This window comes from Toxorhynchites rutilus, chromosome 3, assembly GCF_029784135.1.
Source record: "Toxorhynchites rutilus septentrionalis strain SRP chromosome 3, ASM2978413v1, whole genome shotgun sequence".
In the NCBI taxonomy this organism is placed as follows: domain Eukaryota; kingdom Metazoa; phylum Arthropoda; class Insecta; order Diptera; family Culicidae; genus Toxorhynchites; species Toxorhynchites rutilus.
This window is the reverse complement of record NC_073746.1, coordinates 240,041,353-240,051,228: the sequence shown is the minus strand read 5'-3', so window position 1 is coordinate 240,051,228 and position 9,876 is coordinate 240,041,353.

Genomic DNA, 9,876 nt, shown 5'->3' with positions numbered 1-9,876 from the left:
GTGATTTGTCTGTCCACTCGTTTTCAGCCGCTGAAATATGTGCTGGAAGTAAGTACTATCACTCGCTCGGTGCTATCGAATTGCTCGATTTCTATAATAGTAAAATAGAGCTAACGAGCAAAATTCTTATCGCCTCGATTTCTATAATAGGGCTCCATGTCACTTGATGTGATGGAAGTTTACACGTTTACCAGGTTGCATTTGTTTACGTCGAATTACCTGAATACCATTTTCATATAAAATATTAAAACTTCTAGGAGAACAAAGCATATAAATAAGTTTAAACGGACTTTCAAATACGTGAATTTCGATATCGGGCAGAAATTTCAGCATATAGAGATTGTTCAAGCTTTGGTCAATTATATATTCCGTTGCCCAAATGATTTGATATCGCTCACACGGTATCGCCTGTTCGACGTAGTATTTACTACATAGATACAAGAAACAACAACCGGATCGAAAATCGAAGAATTACTCGATGACGATAAAATGCAATCTTCGACAATCATCAATTCGTACGGACAATTTTATCGCCTACTTGATCTGTCCAAGCGTATTGACGAAGCTCAGTAACAGGCATGGTGTTGCATCCTACTCCGTCAGTCACCATCTTTCAATGGGAAGTGACTAACGTGGCTCGTCAGTTGTCAGTGATATTGATAAAACACTGCAGCTCTGCTAATATTAGACATGGCGAATTTCAGTTACCTTCCTGAATTAGTCACCTGTGGCGTATCCTTCCTCCTCCCGAAAGACAGCAACACATCAAACCTATCGAAGTACAGACCGATAACGTGTCTATCGAGTTTGTATAAAATATTGAGCAGTATCATAACCGCCAAAGTTTCTGCCCACTGCGAACAACATCACATCATTGCAGAAGAGCAGAAAGGATGTAAGAAAAATATGCATGGCTGCAAAGACCAGGCCATCAACGACGCAGCCATAGTCGGCCAGGTGGTATATATCCAGCGAGACCTAAGTATGGTCTATATCCATTAAAGAAAGGCTTATGGCTCCATTCCTTACTCGTTCCTCGTCCGGGTATTGGAGCTTTACAAATTGATCCCGCTGTCGTTAGGTTCCTGCAGCATGCGATGAGGCAGTGGAGTACGTCTCTGCACCTTAGTGATGGGGAAAATGTGTTGCAGTCTAAAACGCTGCAGAAAAAGAGGGGAATATTCCAAGGCGACTCTCTCAGCCCGCTTTGGTTTTGTCTGGCACTGAACCCCCTCTGTAAGACGCTCAAAAGAAATGGTCATGTATATAAGATAAGGTATGGTGACGGCTCCCGCGAAGAAGTGACCCATACCTTCTACATAAACGATCTCAAGGTCTACGCTGATTCACGTCAGCGTTTAGGTGTAGCTAACCGGGTTGTCGAAGATATAAGCAGGGACATCTGCATGGAGTTCGGCCTCGATGAGAGTCGCTGTGTCCATCTGCTGAAAGAACAGCTCACCGAATTCGGAGGTTACGAGGTCTATGATGGCGAGTTGATAAGAGACATGGTTCGTAGCGAATCTTATGAAAATCTCGAATTCCGACAGCTCACCGGGATTCACCACTCGGACATCAAGACGGAGCTGCGAGACAAGTTCTGGAGTCGAGTGAACTGTGTCCTACGGACTTTCCTCGACGCGGAAAACATGGCACGCGCGATCAACACTTTCGCGGTCCCCCTGCTGACCTTCAGTTTTGGAATAGTCAAGTGGAGCAAAGAAGATCGTGAGAGGAGGATAAAGAAAGCATTCAAAGAGGCCTGAATGCACCATCCTCAATCAGCACTGGAGAGAGTATCATTACCACGAAAAAAGGGGGACTTGGAATCGTCGACATATCTGCATTGTGTGTACCTTAGGTACGACAACTGCGCGAGTACTTTGCACAACGCGCCAACTAAAACGTGCTATACTGGGCTGTCTGCACTGCTGAAAGAGGATACAGAGCTCTCCACTTGGCGCAAGCGGAGTACTCAACTCAACTGCAATCTGCAGACAGTGGAGAAGAAGATTACAGCTCGGAAGCAGAATACAGTGCATGGTGCCCCCCCCATCAACTGGACCGGCCACACATCGACAGGGCCGCGTGGTAAACTCTCTGCCGTAGTAAAGGGTCTTTCAGATGAAACACTCACGCAACAAATTTTAATAACTTCTACAATTTAACCGTTTTTTATATTCAAAAAACCAAAATAAAGCTTATTTTAGGACATTTTCGATGTGATCACCCCTTTTTTCGATAACGTGTTTTAAACGGTGAACAAAATTCTTCATGCACAACTCTAACGTTGCGACTTCGATGCTGTTGAAAATCCGAGTTATTTCTTCTTTAAGTTCTTCCAAATTTTGTGGCTTATTAACATAGCAACGGTCCTTCACGTACCCCCAGAGGAAGTAATCGACGACGCGAAATGTTGAAATTCTTACCATAAGAGGACGAAGTTTCATTAAGACTCCGGATCTTGTAAATACAAATCCTTGTAAATTGTACATCTTGACACTAAAAACCATCCGATCAGACTGAACGAGTAGTCGAATATTATCGTCCCGAAGTGGGGAATGCAGTATTACCATCGACGGTGCGAGAAAAAATTATAAGCAGCTATTCGATTTTATTGCATGAGCGTTTAATCCGAAAGACGCTGTAAAAGCGACGGAAAAGGTTGAATATGGAGAAGGAATTGGTCGGCATTCAAAAGTCGGTCATTCTAAGCACCTGCGCGATTGTCTGACAATTCCTCGGTCAGGACTAAAACAGCACGAGCATGCAGATACGTGCATTTTGCAGAGCCTAGCCCCCTTTTGCATTCAGAAGCCCGGGGGCAGGTGAATATTCTGGCCAGGTTCGTCTCGTTAAGAAGTGAGATAAGTCTGCCAAAGAAAAAATAAATTGCACGTATTTTAATGTTACAGTATCGGTACCATAAACACCATTCACAATTTCATCGGTCTGGATTGCATTTTCGCCTTTATAAAAGAAAAAGTGTAAAATGTATCGATTTTTTGTCTTTTTTTACCTTCATTGTAACTCACAACTGAACAGAACAAACAAAAAACAACATAAGATCAAGAACAAACAAAAAACAGCATAAGATTTGTAGCCTAATTTAGCCAAAAACCCTTGAAACGGTCACCAATGAGTTAATTTTAACGATGTTCGATATGTCGTATGATCCTATCAAAATGGACAGGTGCAAATTGCATCTCCATCAACGCGAATGAGCATTCAGAAGTAATAGGAGTATCGGTGAGTTTCTTGGTTTTTTTTTCAAAAATTAATGCTTTATTCTGCAAAAATGGTTACAAATTTAATATTCATCGCTAGTCACAACTTCTTCCCATATTTCTGGCAAACCCATTCTTTTATGCCGTTGGAGCAGTTGTTCGCACGTGAAAAACGGCGTTCGACGTCTCGTGGCTTCAATTCGTACGGCACCCAATGTCCTATTTATCGGATCATTCCCATTGCTTTTAAACGATCGATCAATCTTTTTTGGCGGTCCGGAAAGTTCTTCGTCTTCCAAGTCAAAATTACCACGTTTAAACCGTGCAAATCACGTCTGACACGTTCGCCCAGATGGAGCATGGTCACCATAAACTTCCACCAAAATGCGATGACTTTCCGCAGCTTTTTTCTTCAGATACTGAAAAAGAAGCGCAATGGCAGTAGATTTCCAATGAATGTCTGGAAATTTGATTCACTGGAATAATAATCAAGTTACGCCATCTGTTGTAAAACCGGTACACCTATTACTTTAAAGCGTTTTAAAACTATTTGTTCTTGTTTTTGCACAAAAACCATTGTAATGATTGAGTATTCTATGAGGTTCAATGGTTCAATAAATGGACAACATTTTGGGATGCAACAACCTTATTCTAGATATGGGATTCCATCTCTTCTTGCTGTAATTCCTATTTATATTCACACTGGTGGCATGTAAATTTACAATTCACTTCATACAAAATGAAAGTTGAGACTTTGGTGACTTGTAGGAGCTCAAACAGGAATCTGGTATGTTTGGTACATACGTGCCCGGTTACTAATGATATATTTTCTAGCAATAGCGAGGAAATGCGTCGTTCAAGTGAACACATAATAAATTATAATGCGAAAGTTGAAGTAACATTAATCTACAATTGAACATCAATTAATTCAAGCTCATCTTCTTTCAACTTGCACTAAATGCTTGTTGGCTATTTTCAGCGTGATACTCATTTTAAGCTTCAGGTCTTCCATTTTGAGCGTTGTGTGGAAACGATATGTGCGCAACAAATAGCATAGCATTATCTTCATTGACATCAATCCGTACTTGTAGCCTATGCAGTTCCGGGATCCTCCGCTGAACGGAAGGTATGCGTACGGGTGACGCTCGGCAACCTGCTCCGGAAGGAAACGTTCGGGATCAAATGTCTCCACTCCAGGGCCCCAGTGTTTCTCATTTCGGTGTGTGTTAAATACTCCGAGAATGATGGTCGTGCCCTTCGGTATTGTCGCCTTGGCTGGAATGGTTGAATTGTTAAGAGCAAGGGAAGGAAAAGCATGCGATGGAAGTCAAGTACATATTTTGGTTGGTGCTGTGCAGGTTCTTCCGATGACTGGTCCTACCGGAAGTAGCCTCATCGTTTCTTTGATTACCATTTCGGTGTAGTTAAATTTCGACAGTTGGTCGTGATGAACCGGAATAGACGGGTCATGGTTTCCAATGACGTTTACAATTTCATTATAAACCTTTTGTTGAATATCCTCATGGATAGCTAGCATTAGTACGACATTAGACAATGTCAATGCTGTGGTTTCGTTACCTCCCAGAATGATTGTGTCCAACTCATCGCGAATGGATTGCTCGTTGAAGACGTCGGTTTCGTCGGCCAGCCTTAATATTTGATCAATGTAAATTTGCGGCTTTTCATGCTCTTCGTCATTCGATGTAATCTTTTTCGTCCTTCCTCGTTCTTCCTGTTTTAATTTTAGCACCTTGCGTGACATTTTGTATGCATTTTCATAACACTTCTTCTCGGCTTGAAAGTATTTGGTTCGGCGGTAAATAAAGTCCGGGTGCAGCCAAAACTTGTAAATTCTTTGATTTAGTAGCTCACACGCACTATAAGTAAGATAAAAATATAGTCGAAATGCACGTATCGAATATTGTAATGGAGAACGTACTCTTCAATTGCTTTTATGTATTCCGTCCCTTCGTCACTTTGCAGATTCATATTGGCTCCAAGCGTTGTGGCTGTCGTCGAGATGGAAACAATTCAATCAATCATCACAACTAGATCAACGAACCTTACCACAAATCATGTCTAGTGTACATCTTGAAATGTCTTCGTACACATTGAACATACTCGTTCCCAGATATTTCGCAATTCGTTGCACCAAAGTGACACTTTTAATGTTGAATATCGATACGAAGCTGGCAAGTATCGCGGGACTAAAGCAGGGGCTCAGTAGCTTTCGATGTACTTTCCAAACACTGACCGGTGAAGAGAACAGTCCCCTGTCGCAGTGAAAAAAACGATACACATCTGCTTTCTCCAAACAGTTCGGTGAGTTCAAGACAATTTGCATGTCCTCCGGATTGTCAATGAATAGGAAGAACTTCGGTCCCAGCCAGGCTCGACAAGGCGATTGGTACGTTTTTGTGATGTCATTGAGAATAGCAAACTGTTCCTCGTTACTCTTGCCGATAAAGAGGTGACCACACCCGATAAAAGGATAATTTGTCGGACCCGGTAGTTTGACGGATATACGATGAAAGCGGCGGTTCCGCCACCGGAAGGCGATGTAAACGAGAAACGGTAAAAATAGTAATATGTAGGGAGTGTTCCAAAAGTGGGACATTTTCGCGACGGGAGCCGGGTAAAAAATGGCACGGGTAGCCAACGGAGACTTTATATAAAATCATCTTGGAGCAAATAATTTACAAGTGACAAATAATTATTGTTTCATTAGATTGACATGGGACTGAATTAAAACTAGCATCAATCTAAAATCTGTTGGAGAAACTACCTTCCGAAAAGCGCATTATCACCTGCAATAATAGTTGCAACTCTTAATATGGGGTTTACGACAGCTGTTTAATGAGGAAAGAACCGCATGAATGACTGTCAAATATGTATGACATTAAACTTTGTCGCGTTTGAGGTGTTCGGAAGGGGCGTACAATTTTATCTTTCTTATACTCGTGATTTTGATTATCAAGTTGGAAATAAAACTGCGGAATTGAGCAGCTCTGATTAGTTTTAATCGATTTGTATCGTCATCATTTTCAATAATTCTATCTCCATTGATATTGTTTTGATATTGTTTGATCCTTTTATTACTTACATCAAATTAAACTAGAAAAAATCTAGATATTTTCGGTATTTTCTATTCATTGAATAGGTTGTTCGGAAAGTTCGAGTCGATTTTAGAAAAAAAAACAAAAACCGTTTTGTTCTAAAATTTTGTTATTTTTCATGTAGCTTGGAAATTCTATTTTTCTAGAACTTGTTTTTTGACCTTGTAATTTTTCTTAGAGGTTCTCACCCTCAAGAAAAATTAGCTGGGACCTTAACAAGTGACTATATGGCTGTGCAAGATATGAATTGTAGAGCGGGTGAGATAACACATCCATAACTTCAAAGAAAACTGTCGGAATGTCAAAGATAAGGTTTGGCACTCAAAATATTGCTATGTGTATTAATGGACCGAAGAATAAACGTATCTTTACTCACAAAAGATTCAAGTATTTGCACTCGAAAAAATATATTCATTCTTAGAACGAAGTGAAACGCAACTAGAATTTGTATGAGAATAATAATTGAATGGGAATGATCTATTAGTGCTACGAAAAATAGAACAAAAGATTCTGAGATTGGTACGGAATTCGTCTAGAAATTGGCGAAGTAAAAAGAGAATTACCGCGGCGTGACAGTATTATTCGATCAAATATGCAATAAACACCACGGTATCAACACTTTCTCAGAGAATTTAAAAAAATCCGGTTTGGTTTTTTGTTGATTTAGTTTGCATGATGAAAATGCTAATGTATGCTCAGATATTGAATAGCGAGTCAAATTCCGTTGCTAGACTCGAATTAACAATTACATTACGTAAACTGAATGCGATGAATTATACTGAGAAACTCGTAAACTATGTTAGAAATAAAAATCCCCGTAAACAAACCATTTTTAAAAACGCATTTTGATGGTGGTGAAATTCCGATGATTAGAGATTGGTAGAATGCAGTCAGACACTGACAGTGAAACTTCAGAATGTACTGAACTGAAATATGTTGAACATTATTTGATGGATCAAAGAATACGCGAGCATTTGTTATTGTTTTCGTTAACTTCCAGGTTCACCGTAAGGTTGTGTCTGACTGAATTGCAAAGATTGTTCATCATCGGAATTTTACCAATAACAATTTGCACAATATATATATGACATCAAGAGTTACTGAGTCATAACGGGAAGCTATCATTCGGATCGATACAGTACACGTCATAGTGGAACTTACGAGATTAGAATGAGCAAAACATCCATTTGTTCTAGAGAGTAAATTTTTCCTCGATGACAGGTTAATCTCAATGTGGCTTGCCAGGCACAAATCAATGGCAGTCCCATCGATATATTAGGGAAAGGTGGCCCTGACCCGACCCCTTTTTTGCAACGGCAATTCACATAAAATTTTCATTTTTTGACGACTTCGGCATTGAAATGAATACTACAATTCTATGTTTTATGCTGGACGGTGTGGGTCATGAGTTATGAAAAGAGCGAAAACAGAGGCTAAATCGGAAGTCCCCTTTTTCGACATCTTCAAAAATTGTGGTCTTAAGCCGACCCCTCCATGGTTCTGAACTAACCTTCGATTTTTCGCATCGTAACAACTCCCAATTGGACATACACCTCTTGTTATGTAGATAATGAGTGAAAATAACTCACGAATGGAAAACGAAAATAATCATGTTTGGACTTCCGGTTTGCTGATAATGGCACCAAATGACCAATAATGATGGAAACTGCCTACGATATGGGTATTGGGTGAAAGGTGCTATAATAGTGGAAGTCGAATGTCGTATTCCGAAGTGTATTTCCTGGGAGGCCCCGTCACACAGACATGGGTGACACTTTTCTCGTTCAATTTTTTTTGATAGAATTTGATTTGACAGAATAGGCACTTAAATGTAAGTATGGGATATTTAGAATAATCAAAAAATCAAAAACATAAAAATATAGTTTTCATACTATACTTCTAAAGGGCATCGCTCGCTTTCAGACTTACTATTACGCCGTCCGGTGAACATTTTGATGATGAAAAAAAAACACATGTGCGCCTTTTTGGACTTTTTGGAATAAACAGAGGCCTATCCGAGTTGCGCAATTATTATTCTCATTCTCAGAAAAAAACTTGCAACTAGCTTCTTCTTTCAGCTTTTTATCTACCAAGCGCAAAGAACAATGAAAACGAATCACGTGAAATGTCGGAGTTGCCAAATGTGATGTAGTTTATGACGATTATTTTCCAAGAAAAGTTGTATATGTTCTTGGTATGATATATTCACAGAATCTTCGCAATTGATTGAACAGAATATTCCATATTCTCCAATAAAATTGTAGTTATTCATCATTTTTGAATATAGTATATAGGATCAAGTAGGTTCTGTTTAATTTCATTTTCTATAATCATTTCACAATGCACAATGGTCCAGGAGATGCATTTAAGTGGAAATTAGCATTTAAAGCTCGACAGTTATTCTTTAGACAAAAACCGTCTTCCACAAAGTTGTTACATACGATAGAGCGCTCATTTTTATGTTATTAAAAAATAAGGTGACCAAATTTGTCGATGACATAAAAAATTAACTTTCTTATCTTTATAGATAGAGGCAAATATAGTTCGACAATGTTGTAGTCCCAGTTATTTGAGACATCTTTTTAGAACAAAGTTTTTTTTCTATCTCTTGAAATAACCGATATAGCGACTTTTTTCTAAGTTATGTTATGTTTTTCTAAACTGTTTTTTTTGCTCTAACTAACTAACGTAGTGTTGAAAATAACACATCATGTAGAGTGAAATATGCTTTTTCAAATGCCGTCAATATACTTTGTTTATGTTTACCCCAGAAAGAATGACAAACAATTGAAGAGAGCGTATTTTTGGGAAGAAATATCAATAAATTTGAGTGGAGTTGAGATATTCACAAGTTCTGCATCGCAAAATATTTGTATTAGTAAGCTCTAAAAGACTTCCCAAGACAGTTTGTATGTAGAATTAGAAATTTTAAAGTTAGGACAAAAAACAGTTTTTTTCCATGATAACCCTAACGTAACTTAGAAAAAAGCGCTATAGCGATTATTTGAAGAGATAGAAAAAAAAAGTTCTACAAAGATGTCTAAAATAACTGGGACTACAACATTGTCGAACTATATTTACCTCTATCTATAAAGATAAGAAAGTTAGGTTTTTTATTTCATCGACAATTTTGGTCACCCTTTTTTTGATAATATAAAAATGAGCGCTCTATCGTATATAACAACTTTGTCGAAGACATTTTTTGTCTAGAGAATAACTGTCGAGCTCTAAATGCTTATTTTCACTTAAATACATCTCCTGAACCATTGTACACTGTCAAATGTTTTTTGTATACTACAGGGTTGTTACGATTGATGATACATAGGTGGAACCAAGGTGTTTATATCAATGTATAACAGGTGAAGCAACATCATCACTTCAATAAGAAGGGGATTACGGTTTGTGGAGCGGGGGTTGTTTGTTTTTTTATTGCTAGGATACGCCATTTTTGCATTTCCACATGCGAGAGTAGTGGAAATGAGAATGAAATTCTACAAAATCATCCCTTCTTTTTCACATAAATTCTCGAAATC